At 46.1% G+C, this 12,085-nt stretch overlaps 1 protein-coding gene across 3 annotated transcripts in view; it reads left to right on the forward strand.

Moving 5' to 3' along the window:
* Positions 1–12,085, forward strand: part of FAM168A (family with sequence similarity 168 member A) — a 129,679-nt gene that overhangs the window by 18,723 nt on the left and 98,871 nt on the right. Inside the window, exon 2 of one of the 3 annotated variants that reach the window (XM_068180424.1) lies at positions 2,753–2,835. The exons of the other annotated variants lie outside the window; for them this stretch is intronic. The gene's annotated coding sequence lies outside the window, so the exon portion shown is untranslated. The remainder of the gene's footprint in view (positions 1–2,752; positions 2,836–12,085) is intronic. 3 annotated transcript variants of the gene reach the window in all.

The raw sequence follows: 12,085 nt of genomic DNA on the forward strand, positions 1-12,085 counted from the left end.
CTGCTTGGTCAAATATCAGTTGTACACTGCTGTCCTTTCATTAAAATTAGAACTCCTTTATTGTGGCCACTGCTTCTGTGCACACTTATTTAAACAATGGCATCTAATTAGTAATCTGAGAGTCTTTGTTTAATTTTTTATTGTGTAGGAAACAAATAACGATACATCTCAGTTGTGATGTGTGCTAGGAACTAATGTCAAACTTCCCTTGGAAACTGGAATTCAGATTAATACCGAGTGGGGTGCACAAGTGTTTGTGTTCATAGAACAACTTCCCACTTGATGAATTCCTGAGAAAAGCAACAGATTCCTCCCAGAACAGGCAAGGATGCCAGCAGCAGGATTGATCTGACAGGTGTTCTCATAGAATCCAGAATGGTTTGGGTTAGAAGGCACCTTAAAGATCATCCAGTGCCACCCCTGCCATGGCAGGGACACCTCCCACTGTCCCAGGATGCTCCAAAGCCCCGTCTAGCCTGGCCTTGGGCACTGCCAGGGATCCAGGGGCAGCCACAGCTGCTCTGGGCACCTGTGCCAGGGCCTCACCACCCTCATAGGGAGCAATTTCTTCCCAATATCCCATCCAGCCCTGCCCTCTGACAGTGGGAAGCCATTCCCTGTGTCCTGTCCCTCCATCCCTTGTCCCCAGCCACTCTTTCAGACTGTTTCAGAAAGTATAAGGTGTGAAACTGTCTCAGCTTGTTTGGTGTGGAAGATAAACATGAAAGCACTCACATGAACGATGTTGCTTTTTTCACCCCCTTTTCTACCCAGATATTGAAGCACTCTCCTGGTGCTTGGATTTTTTCACAACCGTTTTGCATCCCCAAATCCGTGTATACCCACCTGAAGGGGTTTTTCTCAGGCTGTGTGAGTGGAGCAGGACAGAGCAGGGCTGAGGTCAGGGGTACCAGGCCTTGTAAAACAATTTCAGCGTCTCTTTGTGGGGATCTGTTTGTCTTGTGATCCATCAAAAGCCAGCTGGGGAATTTGTCCAGGCTGATGGCTCGTTTCCTCCTTGGAGAGACCTTCAAAGGCTGCCATACAAGTAGCTGGCATTCTTCTACACAGACACATGGTTGTTCCAGGAGGTTCATTAATGCAACGCTGCCTTCAAGCTCTTTGGAAATTTAAGGGTCTCATTCTCTCGTTTACACCAGTGTGGAACCGGGTAGGAATTGTAATGACTCGAGCTTTTGTAGTCTGTGTTCAAAAAGGGAGATTGAATTTGATGGGTTTGGTGGGAATTAAGATCAGAAAGGAATATTAGATCATCTATGCTAATCGTGAGTAAATTAGACGGTGCAAATCCTGAGCAGAAAGCGAAATGCACGCTGTGATTCCTTACGGGAAGAACTCTGTCACAAGGAACTGATGGGTGAGAAGAGAGTGTTAATTGCTGAGGCTGCTCTGATGGGGCATAGCTGATGTTCACTTGGGCATAGTCCATGCAGCAGACTAAGAGGGAGTGGCATCCCTTCCTCCCTGGACTTAATCTGATCCTTGGGCTGATCCTGAGCACTGAGCATGGTGGGCAAGATGCTGCCTGAGAAGAGGCTCCTGCAGAGCTCACAGTCTCTGACTGATACCTTTGTAGTTGCTGTTTAGGGAGCTGCAGGCTGGGCTGGCAGGCTCTAGTCTCCTCCTTGCCAGATCAAAGAAGTCCAGCTTCCTCACCTGGTTTTCCCAAGTCTTGTGCTGTGTGCATTTTGGGACATTATTTACTTCCCTTGACTGGCCAGCCAGAGTATTCCACTGCCCAAAGGGGCTTCAGGGGAGCTGGAGAAGGACTTGGGACAAGGGATGGAGGGACAGGACACAGGAATGGCTTCCCACTGACAGAGGTCAGGGTTAGGTGGGATATTGGGAAGGAATTCTTGGCTGTGAGGGTAGGGGAGCCCTGACACAGGTTGCCCAAAGAAGCTGTGGGCTGCTCCTGGATCCCAGGCAGTGTCCCAGGCCAGGTTGGAGTTCTAACAGTCTTTAGGGTCCCTTTAGGAATCCTGTGATTCCTCTTAACATCAGCCTGTGTTGTTACTCAAGTAGTAACACGGTAGTTTTGGACAAGTCCAAGTACCAGCCCTGTTTTCCTTGTTTCTGGCTGTCAGCTGGATGTGGAGTCATTGATTGCTTGTCCTTTGAGCACAGTGGTCCATATTGCTTTAAACCCACTGAGACATGTTTGTTTGATTTTAGTTATTGCCTTAATGCATAACTGCAAGGTTTTGACAGACTTGTTCAGAGCCTCCAAAAAGGAAAGTAGTGTAAAATGGATTTACATGTTCCAAGATCAGAAGGGACTGACATAATCCTCTCTTTGGATGAAAGACCCTCCTGAAGCTTGGGACTGAGCATTTTTTTTTCTTTTAGTCTTTTGGAAACAAAAGTAAAGATATTGAATCCAAAATTTATTAAATCCTGATGGATCCTTCTGATGTGTGCTTGGAAAGCTCTTCTATGTTGGCCTGGTCTTTTATCTGCTCAGTCTTCAGATGCTTCTATTTTATCTATTTCTGAACTTCCAGAACTCCAGAAAGCCTTTCAGCCCAATTTAATATGGAATAAAGCAAAAAGCATGGTTTGATTCCAGACCAAGTCAGTCAGGCAACAGTTAGATAAGTATAATTAGACTTGTAATTGGAATGCGTTGTAGACAATTAGTTTTTGTAAATGTGTGTAATTTAATCCCAAGTAAAGGGTCAGAAGGACTGTGCTGTGAAAGAGGTTAAGGAGTAACATGTATAATTTCCAGGCCTTCTGATGCTCATGTCTGACACAGCCAGAGAAGAGCATTTCCATCTTTCCAATGGCAGCAAAAAATCCACCCTCCACAAGGTGAGTCAGGGCTTTTGTTCTGCCTTTGTCTCCCAGTATCCATTCCAAGAACAGCCTTCATAAATCCATGGGGGATGGATGCCACAGCAGCAGTGATTTATAGAATCCCCCATAAAAACCCAAAGTCTGTGGGGGAACAAGACCCAGTCTGTGGAGTCCATTCAGCTTTTGAGGAAGCTCCTGAGAAATGGGTTCTTATCTCATCCCAAACCCTCGACTCATGCTCTCTGTGGCAAAGGGCTGCAGGATCTCACCCGCGTGGTTACACGGCAGCACTCGGGATGTTTTTCTTCCTGCAATCCTTTTGTCAGGAAAGGGGCAGCCTTCAGCCTCCAAGGTCAGCCCAGGAAAAGGGCCTGCTTCCCAGACATGTGGTACTCATTTGCTTGGAATTTTTGACACCACTTATTACAATCCGGCGCAGCTGCAAGTTCCCAGGCTCTTGGTTTTGGGGTAGGATTGAATGGTAAGGGAGGAATGCCCCAGCTTCTCCCTGGAATCTTACAACACAGTGCATTCCCAGGATTTAACAGATCCTGCATCATTATGGTTGGCCTTTATAGCTTTAGGAAAGCAACCTCAGTGTGCTGGGGTCCCTGAGAAGGGGTTAGTGGTGCTGGTGACCGGCTGCACCTGGGCTTTGCTGGAGTTCTCTGTGTTATTTATGGCTCACAGGCTGCACCAAGCGTGACCCAGGTTCTGTCGGTGCAGATGTTGGGGCTAGGGGTGGGTTCCACGGGAGGAGTCTGCTGAGGGGACTCGCAGCTCAGTGTTAGTCAGCTACAACAAATGCAAAGCCTGGAAGAGCAGGTTCTGGTTTCTTGCCTTCTGCTGTAATAGCAGGAGCAGTGCAACCGTATGATTAACGGCGAGAGTCTGAAAGTAGCAGGATAATAAATACTGGGAATTCAAAGGAAACCTCAGCTTCTGGCAATTACAGAGTTTGTGCAGCAGAGAGATGGAGCTACTGACTCCAGTGTTATTTGTGACCTACTTGGAGCTGCAATGTTGCAAGAGACTGTTTGTTTAATACTCAATTGCTATTTCTATAAAGTTATACCGTATTCTGGTTAAATACAATCCTTTGAACATGAACTCATAGATAAACATTCTCCTCAGAAAATTCCACCAGTTCTTGTCTTAATTTTTACTGCCAGCAAGTGCTCAATGTGTTCCTTCTTTTTCCATTGCAAAAACCCCCGCCCCAAACCTCCATAACCTTTCCTATCATGTATCCAATATTTTACAGAGCAATCACAAAGGGTAGTAAATTGAGTATAACATACTATCCTTGGCAGGATTTCCCTCATGACTAAATCCAATATGAACAAAGAGGACAAGGGCAAATAACTTCACTTATTCAGGTCGTTTTTCATAAGAATCATAAAAATTAGATAGAAAAGGCCTATTAGATTATCTCTCCTCTCTTCCATTTTGCCAGTTCTGGGTTGTTCTCTACAGTAACCTTGTGAAATTTTACTTGTCCAAATGGAAGGAAGATAATTTTTCCTGCTGGTTATTATTTTTTTGAGTGGAAAAGGATGGATGGTTTTTCCATCTGGGCTAGAAGTACTTTTTGTGCTTCTACAAGGCTCATTTTTAATTTCCACAACTGTCTCCTCTTCAACAGTTTTATGTTCCTCTTTTTGGGCACCGTGATCTTATCGTGAGGCGTTTCCTAAGGTTGGGCCCATGTTTTTAATTCCACCCCATTATTCCAGTTGTTCAAGTATTGGAATAACCCTGAGGCCATCTGTAACAATTTCACCCCATTGTGTTTCTGCCCTTCAAGTGCTCGCCAGATTAATGTACCAACAACAACAGATTGTTTTTGCTGTATAGTGGGAAATATTTAGAAATGCTCTTCAGATTAAAATAATTTAAAATCCTCTTAAAAAATTGTTTCCCCCTCCCCACCCCCCCCCCAGAGAACTGCCAGGGAAGTATATATAAGATGACTTAAACCACCCAAAACAATAAAAACAAAGCCTCTTACACTGGTAAAGGACCATGAAGAGCTGGAGAGAAGCTGTCGGTGCAGCAGCTCTAGAGCTTGTGTTTAACTCCACACGAGTGGTTTAATTGCTGTGCTGAGCTTCTCCCAGGCTGAAGAAAGCAGTGGAATGTTTTTGACCTTTGTTACTCTAAATTAAAGGTGTGTCAGTGTCCAAAAAATGCTGAAATGAATATGGGTTTGGAAGGAGTTAATGTTTAAGGAGTGTGTGTGCTTATCTGCTGCTGAAAGGTCACTGAGGAAATTCTTCAATGATCCCAGTGTTGTGGGGGTGCTGCTGAAATGACAGCTCTTGTTCTGTTTCCAAAAAAAAAAAAGAAAAAAAAAATCTGGATTGTGAATCTGGTGCAAATGGGGATGTGTCTCATGTTGCTGGGAAATAGGGAATTATTGAATCATGTCACAGAATCCCAAAATGGTTTGGTTTGAGAGGGACCTTAAAAACCATCCCGTGCCACCCATTCCATGGGCAGGGACATCTTCCACTGTCCCAGAGTGCTCCAAGCCCTGTCCAGCCTGGCCTTGGGCACTGCCAGGGATCCAGGGGCAGCCACAGCTGCTCTGGGCACCCTGTGCCAGGGCTTTTCCATCCTCACAGGAAGGAATTCCTTCCCAATATCCCATCCATCCCTGCCCTCTGGCAGTGAGAAGCCTTTCCCTGTGTCTTGTCTTTCCAGGCCCTTGTAAATAGTCTCTCTCCATCTTTCTTACTGGCTCCTCCAGGCACTCCATGACCACACTTAGGGGGCTGGAAGTGCACATGGCCAGGGCCATTTCACATTTCATCTCCCAGCAGCCCCAAATCCTTCTTCACAGGGCTGTTCTCAATGACTTCTTCTCCCAGTTTGTTCTTACACCCCAACGCAGCACAGCACTTGGCCTTGCTGAAACTCATGATTCCCTTGAATCTCCTGCTCCTCGAGCTCATGTAGGTCCCTCTGGATGGCCCTGTCCTTCAAGAGTGTCCCTTGCACTGCTCAGCTTTCAGGAGCAGTGGTTGGATGGAGTAAAATGGTTTGGCATGATGTTGGAGCATGCACTGTGAGGTATCCTATGGATCCTATGCCAACCAGTCTGGGACCGCACACTTGTGTCATCTTCACCTCCTCAGCACCTCGAGAGTGAATTGCTAGGAGTGGAGAACTTTGGAGGGAAAATAAGGGAAAGGAATGTGGCCAGCTCAGTCAGGGGGGAATTACGTGCCTTAGTCTGTTCTCATCCTAAAGGAGTCTCAGCATCCAGGACTTGGACCTCCCCAGTGTCTGCTGGGTTCCTGAATTCCTGTAGACTCGTGGGTGATGTTAGGGAAATCAGGCAAGTCTATAATTCATGAACAGGAGATATATTGAATGTGACAGGGAAAACAAAGAGAAATTAGGATCCACAGAATGAACATTTGTGACAGCAGCAGAGGATTCTTGGAAGCTGCTTGTGGATCTTAGTGGGACTGATGTGCTGCTATAATAAAGGGAAATAAACCTTTAATATATAATAAGGTGGCTTTTTTAAGAATTGGCTTTTGACACGTGTATTTGGTTATATTTTAGTCTAAAAAATAGAGTCTCCTAGTCAGACATATTAGAAAAGAAGGTTTTATGCTTAGCAACATCCATAATTGCCCTTCTTCTGTCTTTATGGCCACATCTCATGTGTTGATGCCACTCCTGGGCATCCTGCATCCTGATCCCTGTGTGGGAACACAGATCTGAGGGATGCTGTCCCTGTTCTCTGTGACTCTTGTGTTGTGAAGTTTGTCTGCCTTTTAAAATGGAAGAGGGGACTACAATCTGTGGCACCACACAGGGATTTTACTTAAAAATACTCCTGTTTTGAGAGAGTGGTTTCCCTGTGAAATAAAACTGGCATCCTTTTGCTCTGTTCTCCATAAAATCCATGGATGGGAGGGTGGCCATGTACAGACTTGCTGTACATTAATTTTGTTTGTAAAAGCACTGTAATTATACAGCTCTCCTGCCAATTTGGCACAGGAAGACAAGGAAAATCCCAAGCAGAATGCTTTCCCCATGAAAAGTCTTTCTGTAGGGTTTTTTCCTCCCTTAGCTTGAACATAATAACCTGATTGGCAAGCCATTTAAAAAATGAATTGCAGGGCTTCCAGCTTGAAATGATTGGCTCCATAGGAGTTATAGCTTTTGCATACGTGGGGGAAAAATCCAACTGTGCCGCCAAGATCCACTGGGATGTCCTCTTGGAGAGCCTGTCAGGCTGCAGTGACCTGGAATGCATCCAGCTGGTGCGTCACCTCTGCTACCAGCGCTGCATTTTCTTCAGCTTTTAACTCCATTCCTGCTCTCAGTGGCAGCTGTTTAATTCTTCTGCCAGAGATAGCTTCAGGAGGGAGGGGGGGAAGAAAGAACTGCAAATACAGGGATTGTTTGGAATATTGGGTCTAAACATAGATGATGGTGATGGCTGGTTCCATTTTTAGCTTCCTAAAGAAATGAGGCTTATCCAGCAGTGACATCTGCTCGTCGGCTGCTTCCTCACAGGTTGTGAGTGCAGGGGTCAACATCAGCCAAATTTTGATTAAAAACCAAGTTTTGCTCCAGGTTTTGGCGTTTGATGGATGGGGACATTTGACTTTGGAGCTCGGTGGTGATTACTTTTTGACCACATGGCTGCAGGGCAGGGGAGGGAGAGTGGGTCATACAAAGCAGAGGAGCAGGAGAGGAGGAGAAGTGCTGGTGTGTGAGCTCTGATGAGGGCAGAGAATAAAAATCATGGCCAAACCATGTTCCAGTGGCTCCCCATCTCCAAGAGCGGCCTACCTGGTGTCCCTAGGCAGGCTCCCACCAGGGGATGTCTTCTCCAGCTCTGTTCCCACCTCTCCTTGTGCTGCCACGACCATTTGTGGATCACTGAAGCTCAGGGAACATTTTTGGCCGTGTTATTTGGAGCTTCAATGAGCTTAAGGTGGCTGTGAGAGTGAAGGCCGGTCTGTCTGAGGCGCCGGTGGCTCCTGGCGGCCCACAAAGCTGCTTTGCCTTAAGGAGCCCGGCTCTGGGCAGGATTATCCGGCTGCCTGGGAGAGTGCCATGCTTCCAAGTGGGCATGGAAGTGTCTCTGGGAGGAGGATCAGCACCTCGGTGTCCCCCTCGGTGCCTGAGCAAAGGTGACATGTTGAGCTTTTCAGCTCGAGTCCTCGGGGTTTCTCTCCTGCGTTAGAATCCAGCAGGCTCCTTTGGTTGGAAGGGACCCTGAGGGATCATCCAGGCTGACCAAAACCTGACTGATCAAATTCACAGCATGTTCTTAAGGGCATTGTCCAGGGGCTGCTGACAGGCTGGAGGCATTGGCTACCTCTGCAGGAAGCCACTTCCAGCATTTGACCACCCTCTTGGTAAAGAAATGCTTCCAAATGTCCAGCCTGAAGTGGCCAGTGGGACAGTCCTCCCTCGCCCGTCTCTTGGATGCATCCCAGGCTGTGGTTTGCCTTCCCTGCTGGCTCCAGCTGACCAGCACCCCCAGTTCCTGTCTGCAAGGCTCTCCAGACACTCCTCTCTATGGATTTGGGTGGATTTGTACAAACATCTGCTGGACCATGGCTGTTGAAGGCCACGTTCTGCCGGGCAGGCTTTGTGGCCGTGCGTTCCCGGCGGGAAGGCAGCAAGGCCGTGTCTTTGGGAATTGTACCAACCTGGAGAGCAAAAGCTGCAGCATTCGTTTTTGAGAGGATTCTGCCCCTTTTGAGATCTGGCAGAAGTGTTTTAGGATTTAGTGATGGGGAAATGCTGAGGCTGCAGAGCTCTTTTAGGCGCCCTCCCAGAGTCTGTGGGGCGCTCTTGGCTGAGGGAAGTAAACTGGTGACCTGGAAAAAAAAATGAAGGAAACAAGATTAATCTGCTCGACAGGGAATGCCACCCTGGGATTTATTTTGATTCCTGTCAAAGTAGCAGCCTGAAAGACTTTATGCAGAGAAAATTTGTGTTTTGTAATTGGACAGGAAAAAAAACCCATACTTTTGAGACATATATATGTAAAAAATATAGAGATTGGTTCCTGGCTGGAGGCTCTGGGAGTGCTTTGGGGAGGCCACTCTGCATGATATCCTTTATTTAGCAACTGTCATGCCCGCTTGTAGGATCTGTGGTGATAGAACCTGTCCTGGGAAACGTCTGAAATCCAGAATCATGAAATATTTAGTGGACCGTTCACTGCTAATGGGCTCCAGCCCTGCGCCAGCACCACAGGATCAGTAACAAAAGGCTCTGTGTACCAGTGCCAAGCTGCCTGAGACTGCTCTGAGTTTGTTCAAGTCTTATTTCAGGTTTTATCAAAAGCAACATCTGAGTCCAGCAAGGCAGGGTTTGGATGGATGAAACCAGCAAAAGCTTGTTTTATTTTCCTTGCTCAGAGGAAACCTGGGATATGTCATGTGTGGCATACACAGAAGTGAGTTATTTTTTTTCAGCAGTAGATAAATTGATGTGAGAAAAAATACACAGTATTGATTTTCCTTTTCCTGTAGCTTTTGAGAGGTTGTTAATGCAGCAAGTACACAAGAGCACTCATATGTCTGTCTGCACAGTAATCGCTAATAAATTGACTTTCTTAAAAACAATTTTTAGTCTGTAGTTTCAGTGACGTGATTTGTGGAGTAGATGATATCTCCTGGCACATAATTACTCATTTTTGGGCCGTGAAAAAGGGGGGAGGATAAATTTTCCTGCATTATCTGTAGCACTGAACATCTCTCCTATTACTCACACAAGTTTTTTCTCTGTGTCTTTTTCCTTACTGTAGCTGAGCAAAGAGGTTTTTAAGGATCTGAGGCTTTTCTCAGTGTTAAAATTTACATTACAGACACTTTCTAGAGCTAATTCTTGTGCATACTGATGCAGCAGTGGTCATGATCGTGACAAGGACAATGATCTATACTCAGGGGACCAACATTCATTTCTCTCAGTGTCTCCAGAGTGACTGCAAAGAACTTGTTTTCCTTGGGGGAAAAAACCCAAACCTGCAGTAGGACCCATGGTGATAATCACATTAGCAGTCCAATGAGAGCAATTTGATGACATGTGACAGAATGTGACATGCCAGGCCCTGTCAGTCTGGTGGTGGTGACGATCTGAGGATGCTGAGGAGGGCAGTGGGCAGGAGCTGACCCATGGAGTGGGATGAGGTGTTGGTCCATGCTTGGGGAATTGTGGTGGTGTCCAATGGAAGCACTTCTGGTCCTGATGCAGAGATGGGCACGTGGTGATGCTTTGGAATCACTGGTGTTCATTGACACTTTTGTGATGTTCTTAGTTCTTGCTGTTCTGGGCTTGCAATCAGAATTTGGTGGTCACTAACATACTAATATTTTCTTCCCATTATCCAGTGCAGGATTGCATTGTGTCCAGTTTCTCCTGGATTTGGTCTACACAAGTCAGTGTTATCTGGGATTTGTTGTCCCAGAGGTTTTGTTCTAAAGCCTTGTAGGTTGCCATGGTGGTACAGGGACCATGTTGTCACTGCTGTGAGAAAGAGACAGACATTGATTATGTTGCTCTGAGGTGATTTATTCCCAATAACTCCTTGTCTTGGCAGTCATCTGGGGATCTTAGCTGTCATGACAGTGATCCTTCTTCAGTATCTTTCCTGACAGCATTTTCCTGATTATTGCCTTGGTCTTTGCTGTTGTTCTCATGTCCCACTTGTTTTTAGCAACTTTTCTGTTTTTGGTCTCTCTTCCCATGGTGGTTCTCAAGGTCCTGCCAAATCATAGATCTCCACTCAGGAACCTTTCTGTGCAGGAACAGTGAGTCTGTGAAGGAACAGTGACTGCAGTGTGAGGTACAAAGTGAAATTTAGGACTTATAATTCTTGCACATTCTCAGCATTGCTTCTCCCCCTCCCCCCCCACTTTATGTCCTGTTTACAGTGCAAATGGTTTCTGCAGGAGGGCCGTGGACATCTGTGTGTTTGGCTGTTTATTGCAGAAGGCTTTTAGTGGGTCAAGGAAGCACACAGAGGGGAGCTTTTGGAGTGGCCTGTGAAATGATTTTGCTTAGCTTTGTTTTAGCACTCCTTCCACAAACCTCTGCTCCCTCCCCTCAGGTCACAGCTTTCCAAGCTGTGCCAGCAAAAGCAGAGTCAGGCTCTGCTAAACTCAAATAAAGCACGGGGCACATTTAATTTGCATTTGTGCAGAGGTGCTTAATTACAAACACCTCTCCTTCTGCCACAGTACTCCTGGTAGTTCCTTGATTGCTCCCAGTAGGGAGCTGAGCAGCTTTGAGGGTGGATGGTGTTCCCTTTGGTTTAGGAAGGTTTTCCACATCCCAAGGAGTGCTGTGCTGTGAGATGGATGAGTAAAGGTCAGTGGTTTAATGTTCCCAGAGGGCTGCTTATTACAGGAATCACAGAATATCCCGAGTTGAAGGGGACCCACAAGGATCATTGTGTCCAAATCCTGGCCATGCTCAGGAAAACCCCAACAATCCCACCCCAAGGATGTGTGTGAACCTCCCTGAGGGTTCACAGTGAGATCAACACTTCTAAACTCTCTCTCTCAAGTATTTGGTAGGTGGGGTAGCATGCACCATCTGTAAACCCATGGATGGATTGGAAGGAAAGCTTGTGGTGAGACGTGAAAAACAACCCCAAACCTGAGCTATTGCCTGAGGAAACATGGGAATCCCCATTAGAAAAATTTAGATTAGAGAACACGTCTGCCAGGAGTTTGGCTCTTGGGATTCCATCAGGGAAGTCCCACCTTATCTTCTTCTAGAGAGTAAAAAACAAACAAACAAAACACAACACCAAAAATCCCACCAAAACCCATCCTGAAAATACATTGCATGTCTGTCTTATTTATATGCCTAGAACGGGGCATCCTCTTGCAGTGCATCCAAATCCTCTCAAGAGATGGTCCCAGGATATTCCAGGTCCTACTTTGGACATGCAAGCCTTAGATCCAGCTTGGAAATTGTCAGGGAAGTATTTTCTACTGAAATACAAATATCCCCTTCTCACCCCCTCAAGAAGCATTAAAGCCTCTTTGGAGGAGTGAAAGTGCAGTACAACATTTAGTTATAAACTGAAGATTTCCAATCTATGTTGACTTAGAGCATCTGCTAGTGAAACATGTCTGCTCTGCAGACAGTTTTTGTACTTGTGCTGTGCAAGCACATTTCAAACAAGCACAGCAAATGTGCTGCTGAGAACAATCCAGCGGTGCTGCTTGGGTCATTTAGATGACTTAATAGGTCTTTTCTTTTTCCTTGC

Source organism: Anomalospiza imberbis, chromosome 2, assembly GCF_031753505.1.
Source record: "Anomalospiza imberbis isolate Cuckoo-Finch-1a 21T00152 chromosome 2, ASM3175350v1, whole genome shotgun sequence".
NCBI classification, from domain to species: Eukaryota; Metazoa; Chordata; class Aves; order Passeriformes; family Viduidae; genus Anomalospiza; species Anomalospiza imberbis.